This window comes from Epargyreus clarus, unplaced genomic scaffold (assembly GCF_041222505.1).
Source record: "Epargyreus clarus isolate Ecla_fem2 unplaced genomic scaffold, WU_Ecla_fem_2.2 ptg000007l, whole genome shotgun sequence".
NCBI lineage: Eukaryota > Metazoa > Arthropoda > Insecta > Lepidoptera > Hesperiidae > Epargyreus > Epargyreus clarus.
Window position 1 is genome coordinate 21,524,202 of NW_027332215.1, and position 19,372 is coordinate 21,543,573.

Below are 19,372 nucleotides of genomic sequence, written 5' to 3' on the forward strand. Positions count from 1 at the left end.
AAACAACAACAACAACATATCCACTATTTTGATGAATCACATATACGAGTAACTATGTTTTCAGCTAACATTATTTAATGTTCCTATTATCACAGAATCTTATGGTTGATATTTTTTTCTTGTACCTTCTATTGTTTTTATATACTCTAGGCATATTGAACCCTGAAATTATTCAAAAATAAACATTAGTTATACAACAAATTAAACGTTAATACTTGGTAGCATCATGAAATTGAAACCTATAAAAAATGTGAAGACAGACTAAAAATTAAAAAATAAGGAAAATAAACTTTGTAGTTGTTAAATCCACCATTTTTCTGCATTGTACAATTTTGAAATCACAGACTTAGCTATCATTCTATCTAGACTTACGCGAAAAATTTCGCGATAAGCTCTTATTATAAAATTGTATAATGTAACAAAATGGTGGGTTTATATACTACAAAGTTTATTTAATTAATTTCATTGAATACTGTAAAAACATATTGTTACTCATTTTTTTAACAATAATATCTCTTCAACTTATGTACCTAACTAAAATTGATACAATTTATTTTTGAAAGCTTTTTATCTGATTGTACTTTTTTATTCACTCATACTAATGCAAAGCTCAGCTTAGACCTCGCGGACTATACCAGTAAAATACGACTTGCTTTGAAAATAATGTAATAACGTACTATAAAATTAATTACATAACGGAAATATATAATATTTTATTGATCGTGACGGTCTTTATCTATGTAATTTTTTATTCATATTATAGGGTTTCATCTACTAGCGTAGGTTAGGCATCAGAACCACAACACAAATAATGCAGTTTGGTACTGTAAATGGAAAAATTGAAGTGAAGCCTTTGTTATGTAAAACGGGGACTCTATATATTCATTATTTGAAATTGTTGTACTAAAATTTAAAAGTGACAACTTAGGAGTTGTCTTGGCATAAATACCAGAGTATTTTCTATTAACTTTATACAATTGTGTAGGTGCATTTTCTACATCTATTTTACGCAAAAATTATATAAAAGGAAGAGTAAATTATCTGAAATAGAAAAAAAAGGAAAAGTATTTTTTTTAATACAATTAAAAATAAAATGTACCTATTTTCATTGAAATTTCTTAGGTCTATCAAGCAATGTTTGTTATAATTTTATATTCACAATTAATTGAAATTAACAATTACATAGATAAGGACCTAATAATAATAATTAAACTTTTATGAAAGCTGTAAAAATAATTTCTTTAATGTGCCTAATTAAAGGATGTTTCTATTTAGAGAATATAGACTAAGTATGTAGAAGTATGTTCTATGATGCAAGTAAATAAGGCTTGTATGTTATGTAGTGTACACAATAAAAAGTTAAAAATAATGTTGATCGTTTTTATTTAAAATTCGCGAATCTATATGAAATACCTTAAAAATCACAATAAGTGGATGACATTTTGTGTAAAAATTGCCAACTACTTATTTTACGTATATAATTTACCAATATTTTATAAGATTTACTTATACTTACAGCAAGCAAATCGACGGGCCCAACGTAAAAAGCGACATGTCAAAAACGCAGGTTTACAGGAGAGCGTAATTAATGTTCAAACCCATCTAGAAATAATTCTCTATACAATTCTAAGAATATTTTTTTTATAATGTTGTTATAGCTTTCGAAATAGTGTACTAGTATTTTTAAATATTGTTTTTTTTTATATTTACCTGAAAAACTGACAGATGACTGTTTCTACGTGAAAAAGCAAATAAAAGTATGCCAGGCAAGTCTTGATATACAACTTTATACGTAGAAAACATGAAAACGGTATTGATATCTTACTCAGATTTTACATTGATATCTTACTTTTGTAGGTTAGAAAAACAATAACATTTTTTGTGGTCTTATTATTTATAGCGGAAAATATGCTTTTTAGACGTGATGTTAAGTTAGACATGACCGCGTTCATGCCGAGTGGCGCGCCTTTTAAGACATCGTACAAAGCGATAAGTAGGAGATATCCGCATTTACGACACCTATTTCCTGTAAATGTTATACTTGTTCTCTTATACGAGTGGCAAATCTAGTAAAATACATCACTTTAAAAAAAAATCTTATATAGGCATATGTGTATGGACAATCCAAAGCCGTATATGCAATAAAAAAAGAAATTAAATAAACTAAATTTTTGACATGTCGCTTTATACGTAGGGACCGTCGAAATATGTGTTTAATTCGTCCAAAAAAAGAAACAAGCCTTCCATTAAAATACACATATTATTATGTAGGTAGTTATATTGAGTAATAATTACATTTTTAACCGACTTCAAAAAGGAGGTGGTTATCAATTCGGCCGGTATCTTTTTTTTATGCATGTACACGAATTACTCCGGCGTTAGTGGACCGATTTTAATAATTCTTTTGTAATCTGTACCTATCTGTGTATAATTACAGTTTTGTAGGATGGAATTACTAGACATAAAAATGGTTTTAAACGGCTTGACCGACTTTGACAGTTTTTTGATGTACTTATGGTGTGATCTGGGAGGTTATTAGTTGAGCACGTGAGATCAGTCCATGTTGATTTTAAATCTCCGTTTCCGTTTGGATTACTCACATGAAACATAGTCCCAAATATTGATTCTATACTAATTAATTTAGTATATAACAGTAAATCTGCCAGTAAATGATACTGTGTTGTGTAGACACAACTGTTCAACGTCAATAAGCAAACCGACCTTGGGTTCAATTTCAAGTGGGCTTTAACTAGGTATAAGGTTAGTCGCAACTCACTGCGTAGTGGAAGTCATGACGGGATAGGGCACTTATCCTCTATTTGCTTAACAACGACGACCGTTCCTCGTTACCTCGTGATAATTCTCATTTCACACAGTATTGATTTACATAACTCACGGAATATCTGGCTGGTTAATAATATAACTTAATCTTGTACCTATTTATTGCCGTTGTTAATAATCAATCTATCTATCTTTGGGAGACATAATTTGGATAGTTTACGTATTAATAACGGACACTCATGTTTGCCTAACGTAGATCGAAATTTCATTTCCCTTTTTTTTTCCACTGAGCACAGTACCGAATAAATACAAATGATGCTCATAGTATATCTTTATTCTCTTTCATTATGGAAGTCCCAATTTTAATACTAGCTTGTACAACTGGGTATTAAGGACTGCCTCTAAACCGAAATAAGCTTGTACCGGATATGGGTCGGTAGTATTGCTTCTTTTTAAGGTATGTTATTTATGTTATCGATACACACTACTTCTTTGGAATCTCAAAATATTATCTCTCCGAATTTACTTCTAAAATGATTTCAACTTGGGAAAGCTATGCTAGATCACCTGTGAGAGACTTCAGGCAGAACTTGAGTTCTATTTTTACAGGCATAGGCGTAGCTTTAGCTAAAACCTGCCTTCTGCTATGGGTACGAGTGATCATCATCAATGATCGTAAAAATGTTTGTGCAGGAGAGGAAAGAGGCATGAAAGATAAATAAAACATTTTGAAACTTAACACATGAATATTTTAATACACATATCTACATAAAATAGGTACTCAAGTAGGTATAGATGTACAACATTTATCTTACATTTAAGAAAGTATTCTAGGAAATAGGTAAGAAGGTACATCGGCAAGTGATAACAATTCATATAATAGGTATAGGTAATACCTAAATATGCTTCATTTATTTTATAGACAGAAGAAATAAAACATTTTTTTTATTATGCCTTTTATTTGTTGTGTAGGTTGAATGATAATTTAAAATATATTTTCAAATGAAATTGAAAATATTGCAAAAATACGTATTATTTTAGTTATAACATTCTTTAAACCTGTAGGATAATATATACATGCTTTAAACTTACTAATATGACATTAACATTTATATACTTTACGTGTTGTATAGTTTATATGAGAAATTACAATATTATTTTCAAATGAAATTTATATATTGCAAAAATACGTAGTATTTTAGTGATAACATTATTTAAACTTTTTACTAAAATAAGATTAACATTTTATATACATTACGTGTTGCTTAAATCTTGAACCTAAATTATATGATAGTATAAGATGAATGAAAATAATTAACATTAATGAATGCTTCCCTAGCTTTTCATCCATTCCATCACAGATTCAGCGATATTCCATTTTTCCATTAAAATGATATCTCGGCTGCTGCCAGAGGCTACAAAGTTCCAGAATATTGAACTGTCATTGTTACAACGGATTTAATTAAAACTTTGAATAAGTCGCAGATCTCACTTAATTGAATATTCTTGGATCATCTCTGCTGTGGTCCGCGCACCACGGGTTAAGAACAAATGACCTAGATACATGAAATTTATAGGACATTGAATCTATCTAACTTTGAATCCTTATGGGTTCATTGAAATTTCAATCGCTTGCGTCCATCTGAAATCCAGATCAATTTTAAAGAAATATTCATTAAACAAAACGGAAAATCGGCGTACCTTTTCAATTTTCAAATCATGACAGCGAAGTAATAAAACTAATTATAAAAAAATAGGTAGATTCTCTACTTTCTAGCTTGGTTTAAATATATATTTTACTTTATACATAGAACAAGGAACATGTTGAGCTTTAGTACGTATACATTATGATATAAACGTATTATAATAGAAAGATGAAAATAAAACCTTAAGATGATATAGCATCTTTTTATCAAAAATTCTTATGAAACAAGTAAAATTATATATAAAATATTTTTTTAACATTTGTGTGTTATCTACGTAATCACAATCATAGGTATACAAAACAAAAAAATATATTATAAGTGGGTAATGTAAGTATAGATTAACGTCAAACATCATTAGGATAGGAACGAAATGAGATCTTATAAACATTATATTATTTTATTTAGACAGGTACTTGAGTATCAAGGGATCGAGGATACTGTCGCCTGTCAGCCTGTCACTCTCTATTAGGAAACTATTGTAGGTAAGTATCTACGTTATCTTGATCATGATCTATAACTCAAATTCAGATTCAGTGAGAACAATCCCAAAAGTAGATACCGAAGTATAAAATATCCAAAAAGAGACACTTATTTTGGATAAACTTCCAAAAAGCGCATACCGCCGATCAATCTGAAATTTGGTAGACTAACGTATTTTGACCTCCTGATCACGAATATCATAACGAAAATTGGCGCAAACGCCATTTTGATTTTTATTTATGTACTACGGCGGAAAATCATCGAAAAGTTCACATCACACACACACACACATACGTTAGTCTACCAAATTTTAGGTCGATCGGCGGTATGCGCTTTTCGGAAGTACACCCCTTATTTTAAAATTGTTTTAATCGTATATGTATCTACTTATTTTCCACAGATATCGGTAAGTAATTATATAGGTACAGGTCTATGTAATTACTTATCCTGTGTAGTAAATTTAGTAGAAAAGAATCTTCATCGTTGTTATTTTTAACGCAGATGTATTTATACCATCCAAGAAAAATGTTATTTGATTGATCACAAGGAATTTTAATAATATAATGATTACACACCTACTACTTAGGTTAAAGTTAAAATAATAAACCAGTCTTATAGTTGGGGAGCCCAAGAGGGGATTTCGGAAGTGTCTCGAGCACGTCAGACTAAGACATGAGAGATACCTTACACTCTGTAGAGTATCCTAAACCATAAATGAGCTTTCTATGTCGGGGGGTTTGCACAGTCAAAAATATCGATCACTGGACATTGCTCGAACGTGGTCAATTTTCTTTTTAATATAAAGGAAATAATGTTAGAAAACGGGAAACATCATAATCTGCCAATTACCACGCGTCGCAATAGTAAAAAGTCATTTTGAAAAAAAAACCATCCTGTAGTATTATGCTATCTGATAGTGTCACTTATTAGCATGAATCCCTGGGAAGTAATGATGCATCACAAACTAAAGGAAAAGGCTCATTTTTAGGAAAATTCATTATTTGTCATACTTTTTTTTTCGTCAGAATAACAAATATATATATATTTTTTATATAACGTAAGAGTAGCAGACGAGCATGCAGTCCACCTGATGGTAAGTGGCTACTACCGCTCATGGACATCTGTAATCAACCCTAGATAGAATTAGATATTCCTACCTGAGGTCGGCCACAGTGCGCTGCTACCCCTGGAGGACTAAGCTGGAATGCCTCGGAAAAGTCTATTTCCCTTACCACACCCTTCAAACCGGAACACAGCAGTGCCGAACTCTGCTGTTATTAGGTAGAAATAGGTGTGGCGGTGGTGCCGCCGGAGTCGAACCACAAAGGGTTCTACCACCTTCAAAACGTTCTACACATTTAGCATCCTGGGCTCCCCTACTATTAACTTCATCTACTTATAAATGTCATAAACATGTAAGTCAAAATAATTCATTTTAATTTAGGTAATTTATCTTTCTTTAGTAAATAGGTTCAATCTATCATAGTAAAATTACGATAACAGTAGGTATAAACTATATGGCAATAGATAAAACTTAAATATCTACTTAGTACCTAGTGATCACAGAAACGTTAAAAATTAAAACATACTACTAGAATACAATGTAAATAATACTGACATGGTCTAAGAAAATGTTTTATATCGTTAGAAAAAGCGTCGAAGGTAAATATTAACATTTAAAAATGTATCTTTAAGCGACCAATAGAATATAGTCAGTCAGGTACCTGAACAGGTTCCAAATAGATATTTCATCGTGTAATTTTAACGGCGGCGTCTGCGTTTAATTATAAGCAAAGAGAATCCAGGGCATTCGTAACGAATTTCTCGGTAATCATAGGTTGCCCATGTAATCCATAAGGTATCGTATGTAATATATAAATTAATCAGCAGTAGTCTGTAACTTCGTGTGTAGAGCGACCACAGACTTGACCGAAGCCACGGCATAGTGCTCTGAGGGTCTATTGAAGGAGCAGTTTCATTAAATGTTCAAGCAGCTCGGCGAGCACCGGCAAATCTGAAAAATAAAATTAATATAATTAAGCAAATCACACCAATACTATAAGTAGTAGGTACTTAGAGGACGTTTATGTCTAAGTCTAATTAGCCGTAATAAAGTTAATATTCCTTACACACTTAAAATGTTTAAATTACAGTCACCTTAGCAATAATGAATATATTAGGAGTCAATAAATTATGCTAAAAATATCCTATAGAAGCCTGAGTTCTCCATAAGATACGAGTACCTAGTTGTAGTTAAATTGGGTTAGTTAGTTACTACACTAGAATATAATTTTCTCAGTTGCAGCTTTTAACTATATAATTTTCGATTCGATTGGATAGTTTGATCAAGACTATCACAGTGCATCCCCGAATATCAACTGTGCTTATAACAGGGTGTAGATACATGTAGCATAGCCTTCTTCCAATACTATACAATTTGTTTACGACACCCAATCGGGCCCCAAAGACACCTCTACATCGACGGTACAATTAGACAGACGCAACACTGCACGCCACAGTACTTTTGACAACATTACTCAACCTCCAGTTGCCCAAATTAAGCTGATCCGAGATCTTTTCGAAATATTTAACCTTATCTTGGGAACGACTGCTTAATAAAAGTATAGTGTGGTCCAGAATAAATTGGACAGCTGTGACGACTATCGAAAAGTACTGCACAGTTTTTTAATCTTACTGGCTGAACTCCTGCACATTTTGTATTTATTCACACCCGTATTTACCGTAATTGTAACTTTTTAAGCAATACCAAGTAAATCCAAATATTGATAAACTGAAATAAAGTTTATTGCACATGCAAATCTCGGGATACAGACAGAGGTGTAAAAAAAGATATCTTTTTTTAGTTATTTCCAAAAATAAGTATGTAAGTATTAGTTATTTATTCGTAAATTTTCTCTAAAAATGTTTTTATTTGTCAAGAATTCAAAAAATAACTTACTAATAAGCGGTTTGTGGCTTCATTCAATTTCAAGGCAGCGAAATTTCTTTACTGGTCTATGATATGCATGTGCATATTTCATGTATTGTATCATTTTTAATGCGTTCACAAGTAGTGGTTTGTGGTATACATATATTCGTATCTTTTAAGGTGTACAACTATCCCTATCCACCGGAACACTGCCGACAAACTGTTACACAGTTTGGCAAACTAATAATATATGTGTGAATGTACCTTATGAGAGAAAATAAATAAAAAAAGTAAACACACAAAATTCGATAATTGCACTCATTCTTTCATACATTCCGACATACTAGTACCTAAGTAGCAATAAATATATACAGCTTTCTAGTAGAGAAAGTTAATTAAGAATATAAAAAATATTTTGTATATGTGAAAACACTAAACGACAAAGTATCAGCTTGAAAGCCTGCCAAATTTGTACGTCAACACGTGTTATATAATATAAAAGGTTTTCTCAAGATCGTTGAACTTAAATAGATACGATGCTTGGGATTTATTAATTCGAAGTTATCTAATTTAAGATAAAACAACCCCTAATTATTTAGAATCTAGAATTTATGTTCATGGAATATCATATGTGTTTTAGTCACTAATTCGTTACGAAAGTAATATATGTACTTTTAAAAATATATTTTTTGTGGTTTGTTTCCGTTACTCCCGCAACATCTATTTCTTCCTCTTATAATTAGGTTATATTAATCCGTGTTGTGTTTTGGTGAGATGATTTTGTTAAGGGAGGAGTTTCAGCTCAGTTTTTAGGTGTGAATCGGTGGCCAATTTCTGGTAGAAGTACAATCCCATCATTGGTTCATACGCGGGTGTCCGTGCAAATGTCCATGGGCGGAGGTGGCCATTTACCTTCCCGTGGAAAGCATGTTCGTTTGGCTAAACCCTGTTATTGTGCCACTGCTAGGCTCGGGCACAGTATTATATATCCTTATACTGTGGCTCGGGTCTTCTCTCAAAGTGAAAGAAGTTAGGCCAGGCCAAACGCTCTGTCTAAGTGTGGATTGGTAGACTTTACATATCCTTGAGACCATTTTTAGGAAGTCTCAAGCTTTTTGCTTTCCTCGCGATGTTTTCTTTTACCAAATTTAGGTAATTAATTTCTAATATGCACATAACTTAAGTAAATAATAGTTTAAAAAAAGCTAAAAAAAAACACGGCTTTATTGCTAATCGAACTAAAAACTAGAAATTTTAATTATGATTGATTGATTTATTTTCTAGGTCCTAGTTCGATTAGCAATGAAACCGTGTTTTTTAGGTTTTTTTAACTATTATTTATTATTCATTTTTTAGTCTAGTCTAAGTCATAAATTGGGGAATTTATTAATCTAATAAGGATAATGAAATAACCCAAAATAGTACGTCTGTGAGTAAGAGTTTAGTTAGTTATGTGATGTTTTTAGTATCATTATTTTATAATAAGTAATAATAAAGCGTTAATAATTAGTCGGACCGGAAACGATAATTGGAACGCCAACGGGACCTCGTCGTCCAAGCCATTTTATGTAGGTATATTTATTTCTAGTTATTTTCCAGATACGGGCTTAATACATAACAACATGTCCCAGTCTATTGTCTCTGACGGGATGAGGAAAATAACATTAATTGTAGGAAAGTTTCCTCCCGTTTCGCGGTAATTCAGTGATGAAATAAAAATATAACACCTACACGTTGTGTGAGCACTATTTGAAAAACCAGAATTATAAATGTACGATGGATAAGTTATTACATAAGTGTTTAACATGTAATTTATCGAGGAAATTGAGTTAAATAACTATAAAAATATTTTACTTAAAAAAATACCAACAAAGAACATCTACACACATCGTTCCATAAAATAAACATTGATGAGGTGCCTACGTTCTCAAACTCATCATTTATTAATTATAGTTCCTCTTCCACCTCTGATCCCATCTTGAACCTTAGACTATGACAGTAGTCTAACGCAGTTGGTATTGCTAGTTGTAAATACAAGGGTTTTAGAATGCCTAAGCACATGTTTAAGAAAGTGATTTCTGACTTTATTACATGACAAATTGTTCGAAATCACGATATTAAAACTATTTATAGGTATTAACAATGTGTTTTCCCTGTAGTCCCGGGACTAGAATAGGGCTACGGTATCCCCTGCCTGTCGTATGAGGCGACTAAAAGGGGGCTTCTGGGGTTGCGGGCGGCAAGAGTGGGAGCTCGAACCGTCCAGCAAGTAACCCCGGGAAGGACGACGGTGTGTGTGGCCGCATACCGTTGTAAACACTAGGTGTGTGGGTGGAGCGTAAACTGCTGCCCCAGGGAAGAGCCCGATTGGGGCATCGCGCTCGGAGGACTCCGGTTGTGTTCATTCGGAGATCCCGGAGTTCACCACCAAGCGCCGCGGACGGCCACCGTGGGGGGGGGGGGGGGTATCGTTTCACTAAACAATTAAGTGATTATTACTTACTTCCTCAGCAATGCTCCATGCGTGTGTTGAAATTCTACTTGGTTATTGTATGGGTTTCGACCATACGATACCGAATTATAGATAAAATGCGTTTTTGACCATCCTTGTGGCAGGACCGAAAACACGTGCGTTTAAGCTATTGTTCAGTATGGATTAACACACATGATATGTAACATACATCATGACTAAGAATAGGGATGAGGTTTCCTACAGTGTAACTAAAAAAGATACGTTTAAATATTAGATACTCACGTAATATCCATATTTTGAACAAAATAGTTTATTTTGCGAAATAGATAAAATAAGTAGATACACGCATATTATTAAAAATATACTGATAATGAAAATCCAGCAAATTAATCTTGAGAAAACGTATTCAAGGAGGTCAACAGCCAGCCAGTACCTACAGCGTCGTTAGCAACATTTACCACGTTCAGAATTCCTGTCATCAACTTGTCACTCTTAATGCAGTCGACAGGCGACGAACGTCAGTAAACTGGTGCACAATCAACATACAATGTGTGCAAATTCTAAGGATAGGTAATAGAACCAATTGTGTCTTCGCCACCACTCGTCTCGACGCAATTATTGCGATTGCGCTCGTTGCAAGGATATCCTGCTAAGGCGATAATAGCTGCAGATTACCGTTCACACGTCAAAGACGAATCACGCACAATGCATCTCGACCAGTACATTGTGAAGGCGATTTTATGGAATAAGGAAGCTCATGCTCTCGTACTCAATGAGGACACAAAGCAATAATTCTATCAAGACATTACGAGTAGGCAAGCAAAATTGAAACTACAACTTAACTCATTGTGGTGTCTCTCTGTTATACAAAATAAGTAGGTACCTAAGTACATCGTAATATTTGGAACTTACGATGGGATGAAATGACTTGAGAAATTGTAATAGGAAGCGTGCGAAACTCTTAGTTCGGTAACGCCCATCGTCGTTAACGTTGTCTCATAAAGGGAAAATGTGTGAAAAGTCACAGTATCTGAGATGGGCAACTCGCTGCAGTAATTCCCTAAAGATTATTTTGGTAGGTATAGGGCGAGCGACGCATGCGCGAGTTTTTCGGCCTAGTTCTCGGACGAGGCCGGGGCCGCTGTGTGCGTCTATCGCGGACAGGCGGGCCCCTTATCTGTGTGTGTTTGGCACGTAGGACGCGACTCTCGACCCAGATCGCACACTCGCACATATGGTCGCCCTAAACAACGTACGGACAACCCGACTTTTTATATTCTAGCAGACCAGAGATGGAATGAATTGATGTTGTTGCTAATTTAGCAATTAAACCTTTCCTCGCTATTAAACTATGATCGCTAATCACGACTTGGCCTAATGCTGACACCGGTATCATAACATGTTATCGAATTATCATAACATTATAAACATAAGTACAGTTAATAATGTAAAACAACAGCAACTATTAATTTACTTCATGTGCCTACCTACCTACATAAATCACGATTTTATCCACAATTCTGATCGATTGCATACAGTATGTTTTATATAGGTACAATCGTTAGGTACTTCAGTATCTATTTGAAATGTTGTGTACCTTATTATAGTAGAAATATAATTGACCTATTTAGTTATTAATGATTGTTGGAATAAGTTGATAACTATCTACATTTCTATATTTCGTCGTAAAACGGAATAGAAACAGACAAATTTAATAGTATCGTAAGGTGATGTATTTATAAGTGGAGCATACTACACAATGGTCTGGGGATGACAAAGAAAGTGATAATGAAATGGAAGGTGTATTTACTTGCTTTATTCTCCATTCAGAGATTGCTTCACCAATCACTTTCTAAATCCGTCATCAGTTTCAGTCACGTGAAATATATGGAAAGCTGTTATTTCTAATTGACTAGATTTGGCGACTGATTTATTTGTCATGTCAATTTTATTATTTGTCATGTCACAAAGGTAACACAGTGAATTTGTTAATATGTGAAATGTTTAAATTAAGGAATGGCGTGAACTTAGTTGCCAGCGTAATATGATAAATAGGTATTTTCTTAAAAAATAGGCTTTTCAATAAGTTGGTCATTTATCATTATTTTCCAGAATTTGATCCTTATAAGCGATGTTCTTCGATAGTGGAATAATAAAGGATGTGTTGTTTTTAATTAAGGTTCGATTCCCGGCTAGGGAATTACCTTAACAAAATCAATTGATGCAGTATTAGTTTTTATCAAAACCGGCCTCGTAACCGAAACTCGTAACTTCTTCCAGCATTTATCGCTAATCCTTAATTAGTTTCTGATTTGGCCCTAAACAAATCACCCTGTGTGTGAACAATGTGTGTAATAAAGAGAAGGAGATCAAAATTATGTTATATATAGTGGTAAGGCAGAGTTAACTACTTACAAGGATGACCAAGGTTTGGGGGCCAAAGTGAGTGATATCACCACTTAATTAAAAAAAAAACGCGAACACTTTGGCCGATTCTTAACTGTCTGTACATTAGGAACTGTCTTTTCCGCCTACCTTCTTAATTCCTCAACCCTCGTCCAGCTCCAAATCACGCTAAACCAGTTAATTAACTAGTTCATTATCAACTTGCCCTTGCTTGCTATATTCCAAGGTACCTCATTACTTCTATTCAGACTTACATGTTCATGGGCGTCAGTGACAACTTAACGATAGGTGGACTACACGCTTGGTAATCTTGTTACGTAAACCACGCTACCTATTGGCCCATGGTTTAATTTTGTTTATAACTTGAAGGGATGTAGCACACGACACGAGACGCGAGCGATAGTTTATGTGGACGACCGTCGCTGATGGTTGCCGATTGTCGTCGTCTGTCGTTACCGTGTTTCAACGACTGTCGCCGACTGACATCAGCTCAGCCATCAGCAATTGCATTAGCTTACACAGTGATCGAAGGCTTACACGGATTTATATTACAAAGTTTAAATTAAAAATAAATGACGAGTCTTATAGTGATGTTCTGCTAAATAATTAAAACGGTATCGTTCGCGCCGAACTGCTAGTCCGCTCTGAAGTAGTTGCGAGCAGGTGTAGTCATACGATTTGCTATGGCGACGCGATTAATTTCTATATTCAGTGCGGTCTAGCAGTTTTACAACAATAATATAACAACTATTTACAAGTTCCGTTAAAGCAGGTAAGGCCGAAGGGCATTGTTATTCGTCTAATAGGACGCCCTATCGCATGCTCAATAGACATGACCCACTTGACAAGATCGCTCCAGCTTGTTAAAGCACCTAATGGAGGACGGGGGTTTAGATTGCTGTAACTATTTCGTTAAGCGGTTATTATGTGCTGTTTATTAATATTGCTGCAGTAGGTCACCCTTCCGTTACGTGTTAAGTCTAACACTCAATTATTGAGATTTGTTAATATTGAATTCATCCATCGCCTTCATCGAACTACTTATTCTTTGTCTTTAAATATATTTGCAAAATTTTCTACATGGTTGCTAGTTACTATATCGAATATTTGAAATGGGCCTTAATCGCCAAATTCAAAACTACGGACCTATCTGAGTTTGACCACAGAACACCTCGTATAAGTGTATCTCGCTTCACACAATCAACCATAATACAGCTTACCTCTGTGTTATTGTTTTAAGGTGGTGAGAAGTATGTCATAAAATAAAATAGGCTATGCGATGGTTCTTACACCTTTTGAGTCCGTGGAGGGGACGAAACTCAGAACATTTTAGAATCCAGTTATCATTTACAAATAATAGGAGTAAGTATAGGTATACGTTTAACGATTCACTGTGAAGTAGGCCAAGTGAGTTAACGAGCGGGTCACGGAGCCTCCTTGCTCGGAATCGAGATGTCCCGCCCGGGTCACGCGGCTGCCTGGCCACCCTCGTTAGTACAAGGGTATTTTGTACTTAGAAGTAGTTTTATACGTATGTTGGTTGTTGAATGTACAATATTCATCAATATAGACTTTCTCATGTCAATATTTAAAAAATCCGCAGAATTCTATTTGAAAATTTTAATATCAAGGTACTATCTGGATTTTTTCTGTCATTCCTCTGTATCTATTTAAAAATATCAATATACACCTAAACATAAAATAATTATACCATATCTTCTGAAGTAATATCTATTGGGGCGATAGAGTAGCTACGCTTCAGATTTGGTGGTGGGAAATGACCAGTGGAATATAAAAGGGTGAATTTTTCGAACGGAGAAACATTTTAAATTATGTTAAATACCGACGCCGATGTTACAATGACAATATCTTATTAAAATTGATATAAATAACGACTGTCAATGAACAGGGCATGACACATTTGTCTTCCACATATTGAAAGCAGAATTTGTTTAATGAGGTGCGTGGGTTACATTGACACGAATGTTAACAAACTATATAGACTCCTGATATGGTTTCTGAAGTTTAACTGCATGCTGATTGAATTGGATTTTGGACGCGTCACATAATAATAGTATAATAGAATCACCAAATATAGTCTGATTCATAATTAGGTGTCCAAAATGTACACAAAGAAATGTCACTATCAAAATACGATTACAGGTATTGCAAATCCTAACAAATTAACAAGCAACGAAAACTTTCACAAACTCAACAAAAAAACAAAAACGTAACAACCGCACACAATTTAAAAAAACGCGCTATGAAAACTAGAAAACATTCGAGTTCGACCACGATCACGAAAATGAATAATATCAACTACGAAACTTAAAAATAGCGGCACAAAAAATGTTTTGGATCCCGATAGTGTTACCATTATCACAATTTAATTTTCTACAATAAATCTTGTTTTTTTATTATTATTACTGTATGAAATGTAATTGATTTAATATAAATATTGGAAAATGTGAATTGATTTTAATTTATTTAGATTAATTATTGTTGTATTAGTTTATTAATTTAATATTGTCAAAATACGAAACTACCATTTGAAACATATTTTCTTGATAGGTCAACACCTTTGTTTACATTTTGGACACCTAATCGGACTATAGGTAAATCATCAGATATGATAGTAGAAAGTGTATCGAAATGAGGTGTCTATTTCGTTATTTCATCTATGTACATTAACAGATGACTGTGTGTACTTTGTACCTTCATGCACAGCAATTTTCTAACTTCCTTTCGTTAATGCACCTTAATTGAATCATTGCCATTCTCACTTTGGAACCCTAATGGGCCGAGAAACGTGATACTGAATAGGTAATATACGGCATTATGGGTACCCATTTACCTAGTATTAATAGTAATTGTCATAATACTGTGCTATTACCTATATGGTATTATAGGTACCCATTAATGATATCAAAGTATCAACAGTAATTGTTATAATACTGGACTGTTTCCGGCGTTATTCACGTAACCATGATATGTTCGCATAGGTTATCTTTTCTAGTTAAATTTTGTTTTTTATAATATAGGAGTAGCAGAACATGGACAGTATCTGGTAAGTGGCTACTGCTGCCCATAGACACCTCTAATCCAATACCCGAGGTTTGCAACAGATGGGCCGCTATTTCTGAGGACTAAGCTAAGCTGGAATGCCTCGGCAAAGTTTATCTCCCCTTCCCTTCAGACCAGAACATAACATCGTTTAACACTTCTGTTATTAGACAGAAATAGGTGTGGCCGTGATGCTGGCGTCTACCACCTTCAAAACGTTATAATATTTTATATAGAAAGTAGTATAAAATTAATTATACATGGATCCTTAAAAGTTATACTCTTTGTTATCACTTTGATATCCTTAAAAGTTATACTATAACCTAAACTATGTCCTTATATCGTAACAGCGGGTCAAAGAAATGGTAGAGCAATTTAGAGAAGAAATGCTGCTAGCATCTTGGGAACCTCGCACAATGACAGTGATGGTAACAATCTTTTATGGTAGTGTTTTTGATTTTATATTTTTGTTTTTCATTTTTGTATTTATGTATTTTGTATATGTAAATTTGGTAAATAAATTCTATAGAACAAGAAAAGAAAACAGCGGGTAGATTAAACTATTAGCACAATCTTGTAGCTGCGAACGTCGCTACGCTTGCTTCGTATCGATTTACGGAGCTGTAACCCGCGCCAATAAATAAATGATTGCAAATGTCACAATTTTGATTCCTGTCTCTATAATGTATTAGTATCTGTTCCAAATTCAAAATTCTCCACGGTCTTTCAAATTCTACTATTCATTTAGTTTGGAATATGAGTTCATTATCGAAATGTTTTTTTCATATGTTTATAAAGAGTAATACTAGAATACTAACTAATAATACTACATCACCATGGAGTTAAATAGGTATTTAAACAAACCTACAATCGTAGCCGTGTATTACGTATTTGCTACACTTAATTTTCGTAACATCTTCGCAATTTATTAAACTGTAGATTTGGGAAAGTTTCAAGCTATTATTCAGATCATTTTAGAATTGTATGAACCTCACTGCTCACATAAGCGATGTATGTGATCTTCTTGTGATCTGATTGTGTTAATATGGTATTCGCCATTTGAATATAACGTATGCATTGGCGCGAGCTATACGTGACCCGGCCTCGCGCCAGATGCAAAGTTATTCGATTATAAATGCAGTAGGTATGCTTACATAAATCTCTATTCCTCCAAAAAACCTTTAAGATAAGGTATTATAAAGTTTAGATTTTATGCTTTATAATTATTATCTTTGTAATTCCGAGGCTGAACTGTAAGTATTCTGTGCTTTAAATATGTTTAGTTACATACTTAGGTACCTAGATTGAAGGAAGAATACTTTAGTTTAGTTTACATAAAAAGAGGTAGCGATCACCCAAATTAAGTATAAACATATATTTATCTGAACGAAATTTCATATTAGATTAATCCGATGATTTTACCATCTTTATGAACGTATTAAGCCCACGACGTATAATTTCTATTTAATCATATTAATCATATTATTTTATTTTAAAAAATTATAGAATTATATATTGATAGATTTCGACGGTGGTAGAACCCTTTGTGGTTCGACTCCGGCGGCACCACCGCCACACCTATTTCTACCTAATAACAGCAGTGTAAGGGAGACAGACTTTTCCGAGGCGTTCCAGCTTAGTCCTCAGGGGTAGCGGCGCATCTGTGGTCCACTTCAGGTAGGAATATCTAATCCTATCTGGGGTTGATTACAGATGTCCATGGACGACAGTAGCCACTTACCATCAGGTGGACTGCATGCTCGTCTGCTACTCTTATATTACAAAAAAAAGATAAATTATAAACATTATATAGATTTTTATGTTAGTGTTTTTGTGACTAACATTTTAATAATGGTGTTGTCCATAGATATATTATCCTCGTACGTTAGTATAACATATCTATGGTGTCGTATTTCAATTTGGTGACAAGTGTCCATGACCAGCATAACACAAAACTTTAAAGGGTTATGTCATCATTTTTAGATTTTTTTGCACTGCGGTGGTATCAACGCTATTGTTATTTTTGTCTTCTAAGCAAAAATAACAAATAATTATAACTTTTACTTTGTTCTGTCATTATAGGGTATAATAAGGTTTTAGGTAGAGACACGACGCGATGGAATACAATCATGTGTTCGTGCTTGTTAAGGGCTGCTGTGTTCGCCAGAATACAGGGCGAGGCGAGGGCCGTTCCAATTTACTATTCAGTAAACTTAAAAAAATGCAATCGTCCAAATCGTACATAGCAAACCTAGTAGATAGCAAACGTTCATGAGCAACGAGTGTTTACTGGACTTACACATGAGCCATCTTAGTCATCAGGAGCTGCGACGCCTCCGTTATTAACCTCAGATAGACTTGTTTTATTTGGAGTTGATTACAGATGTCCATGGGCGGTAGTAACCATTTAGCACCATGCACTGCACGCTCATTCGCTAACTCGCTGCTTGAATTTCATAAAAACGTTGAACACTAACGCTTCGTGCTTTCACCCACACTCAGACATGTATGGATTAAGTATTCGTGTAATTTTTAACGCGACCTTCGGCGTGCGCGAGTGCGCAAACCTTATGCAATGTTAATGCAGATACCACGCGCTTGCATTACGTACACGCCCTCGCGAACAGTCAAACATTTGAAAAATATACAACTGATCATTTCGACAATGAGAATTTTGAGGGAGTGTAAATTATGAAATTTATTTCAAATTACCGAAAGGCACCTTTATAAAAAATCCGTATAAATATATTTTTTGTTTATAATTTAATGATTAAATGAAAAACAACTTTCATCGTGATATAGGTACCATGGGTACCATAAAGAGATTTTTTTTTATAATATAGGAGTAGCAGACGAGCATGCAGTCCACCTGATGGTAAGTGGCTACTACCGCCCATCTGTAATCAACCCCAAATATAATTAGATATTCCTACCTGAGGTCGGCCACAGATGCGCCGCTACCGCTGAGGACTAAGCTGGAACGCCTCGGAACACAGCAGTGCCTAACACTGCGGTTATGAGGCAAAAATAGGGGTGGCGGTGGTGCCCCCGGAGTCGAACCACAAAGGGTTCTACCACCTTCAAGATATAAACAAACATGCAAAAAAATAATAGTTATTTGATTATAAATCTGGGACATTTTGCAGTGGACCAGTATGTATATTACAACAATATATTTTCAGTAGCTTTGCAGGTAAACAATATTCAAGAGTCTACTAAAATTTTGAGGCAAAATAATATTATTAGTAAGCAAAACTAAGTTCGTATGAAAGCAGACAGTATTTAAAGGCGAGCTATTTAAATTCCCAAATAAAACAGTTCGATAGTACGAGTACCTATCGACAGTCAAAGCTCGTTTTCTATCACCATGCGTTGGTCTCAAAGCAATTTCATGTAAATCCGAGAACCAACCGGAGTGAGATTTCCATTACTGCGAGGATAATATTTGTGGAACTTGAAACGTGCAAACTCTATCAGCGAACGAATCGCTCGGTCATGTTTAGCCAATGCTCCAATGGAATTGCACTCGCTCGT

General features: G+C 34.4%; 1 long non-coding RNA gene across 1 annotated transcript in view; it reads right to left on the reverse strand.

Moving 5' to 3' along the window:
* Positions 1–3,516: 3,516 nt before the first annotated feature.
* LOC140743658 (uncharacterized) overlaps positions 3,517–19,372 on the reverse strand; it is a 36,249-nt gene continuing 20,393 nt past the window's right edge. Inside the window, exon 2 of the long non-coding RNA XR_012102485.1 lies at positions 3,517–6,981. This is a non-coding gene — a long non-coding RNA (uncharacterized LOC140743658). The remainder of the gene's footprint in view (positions 6,982–19,372) is intronic.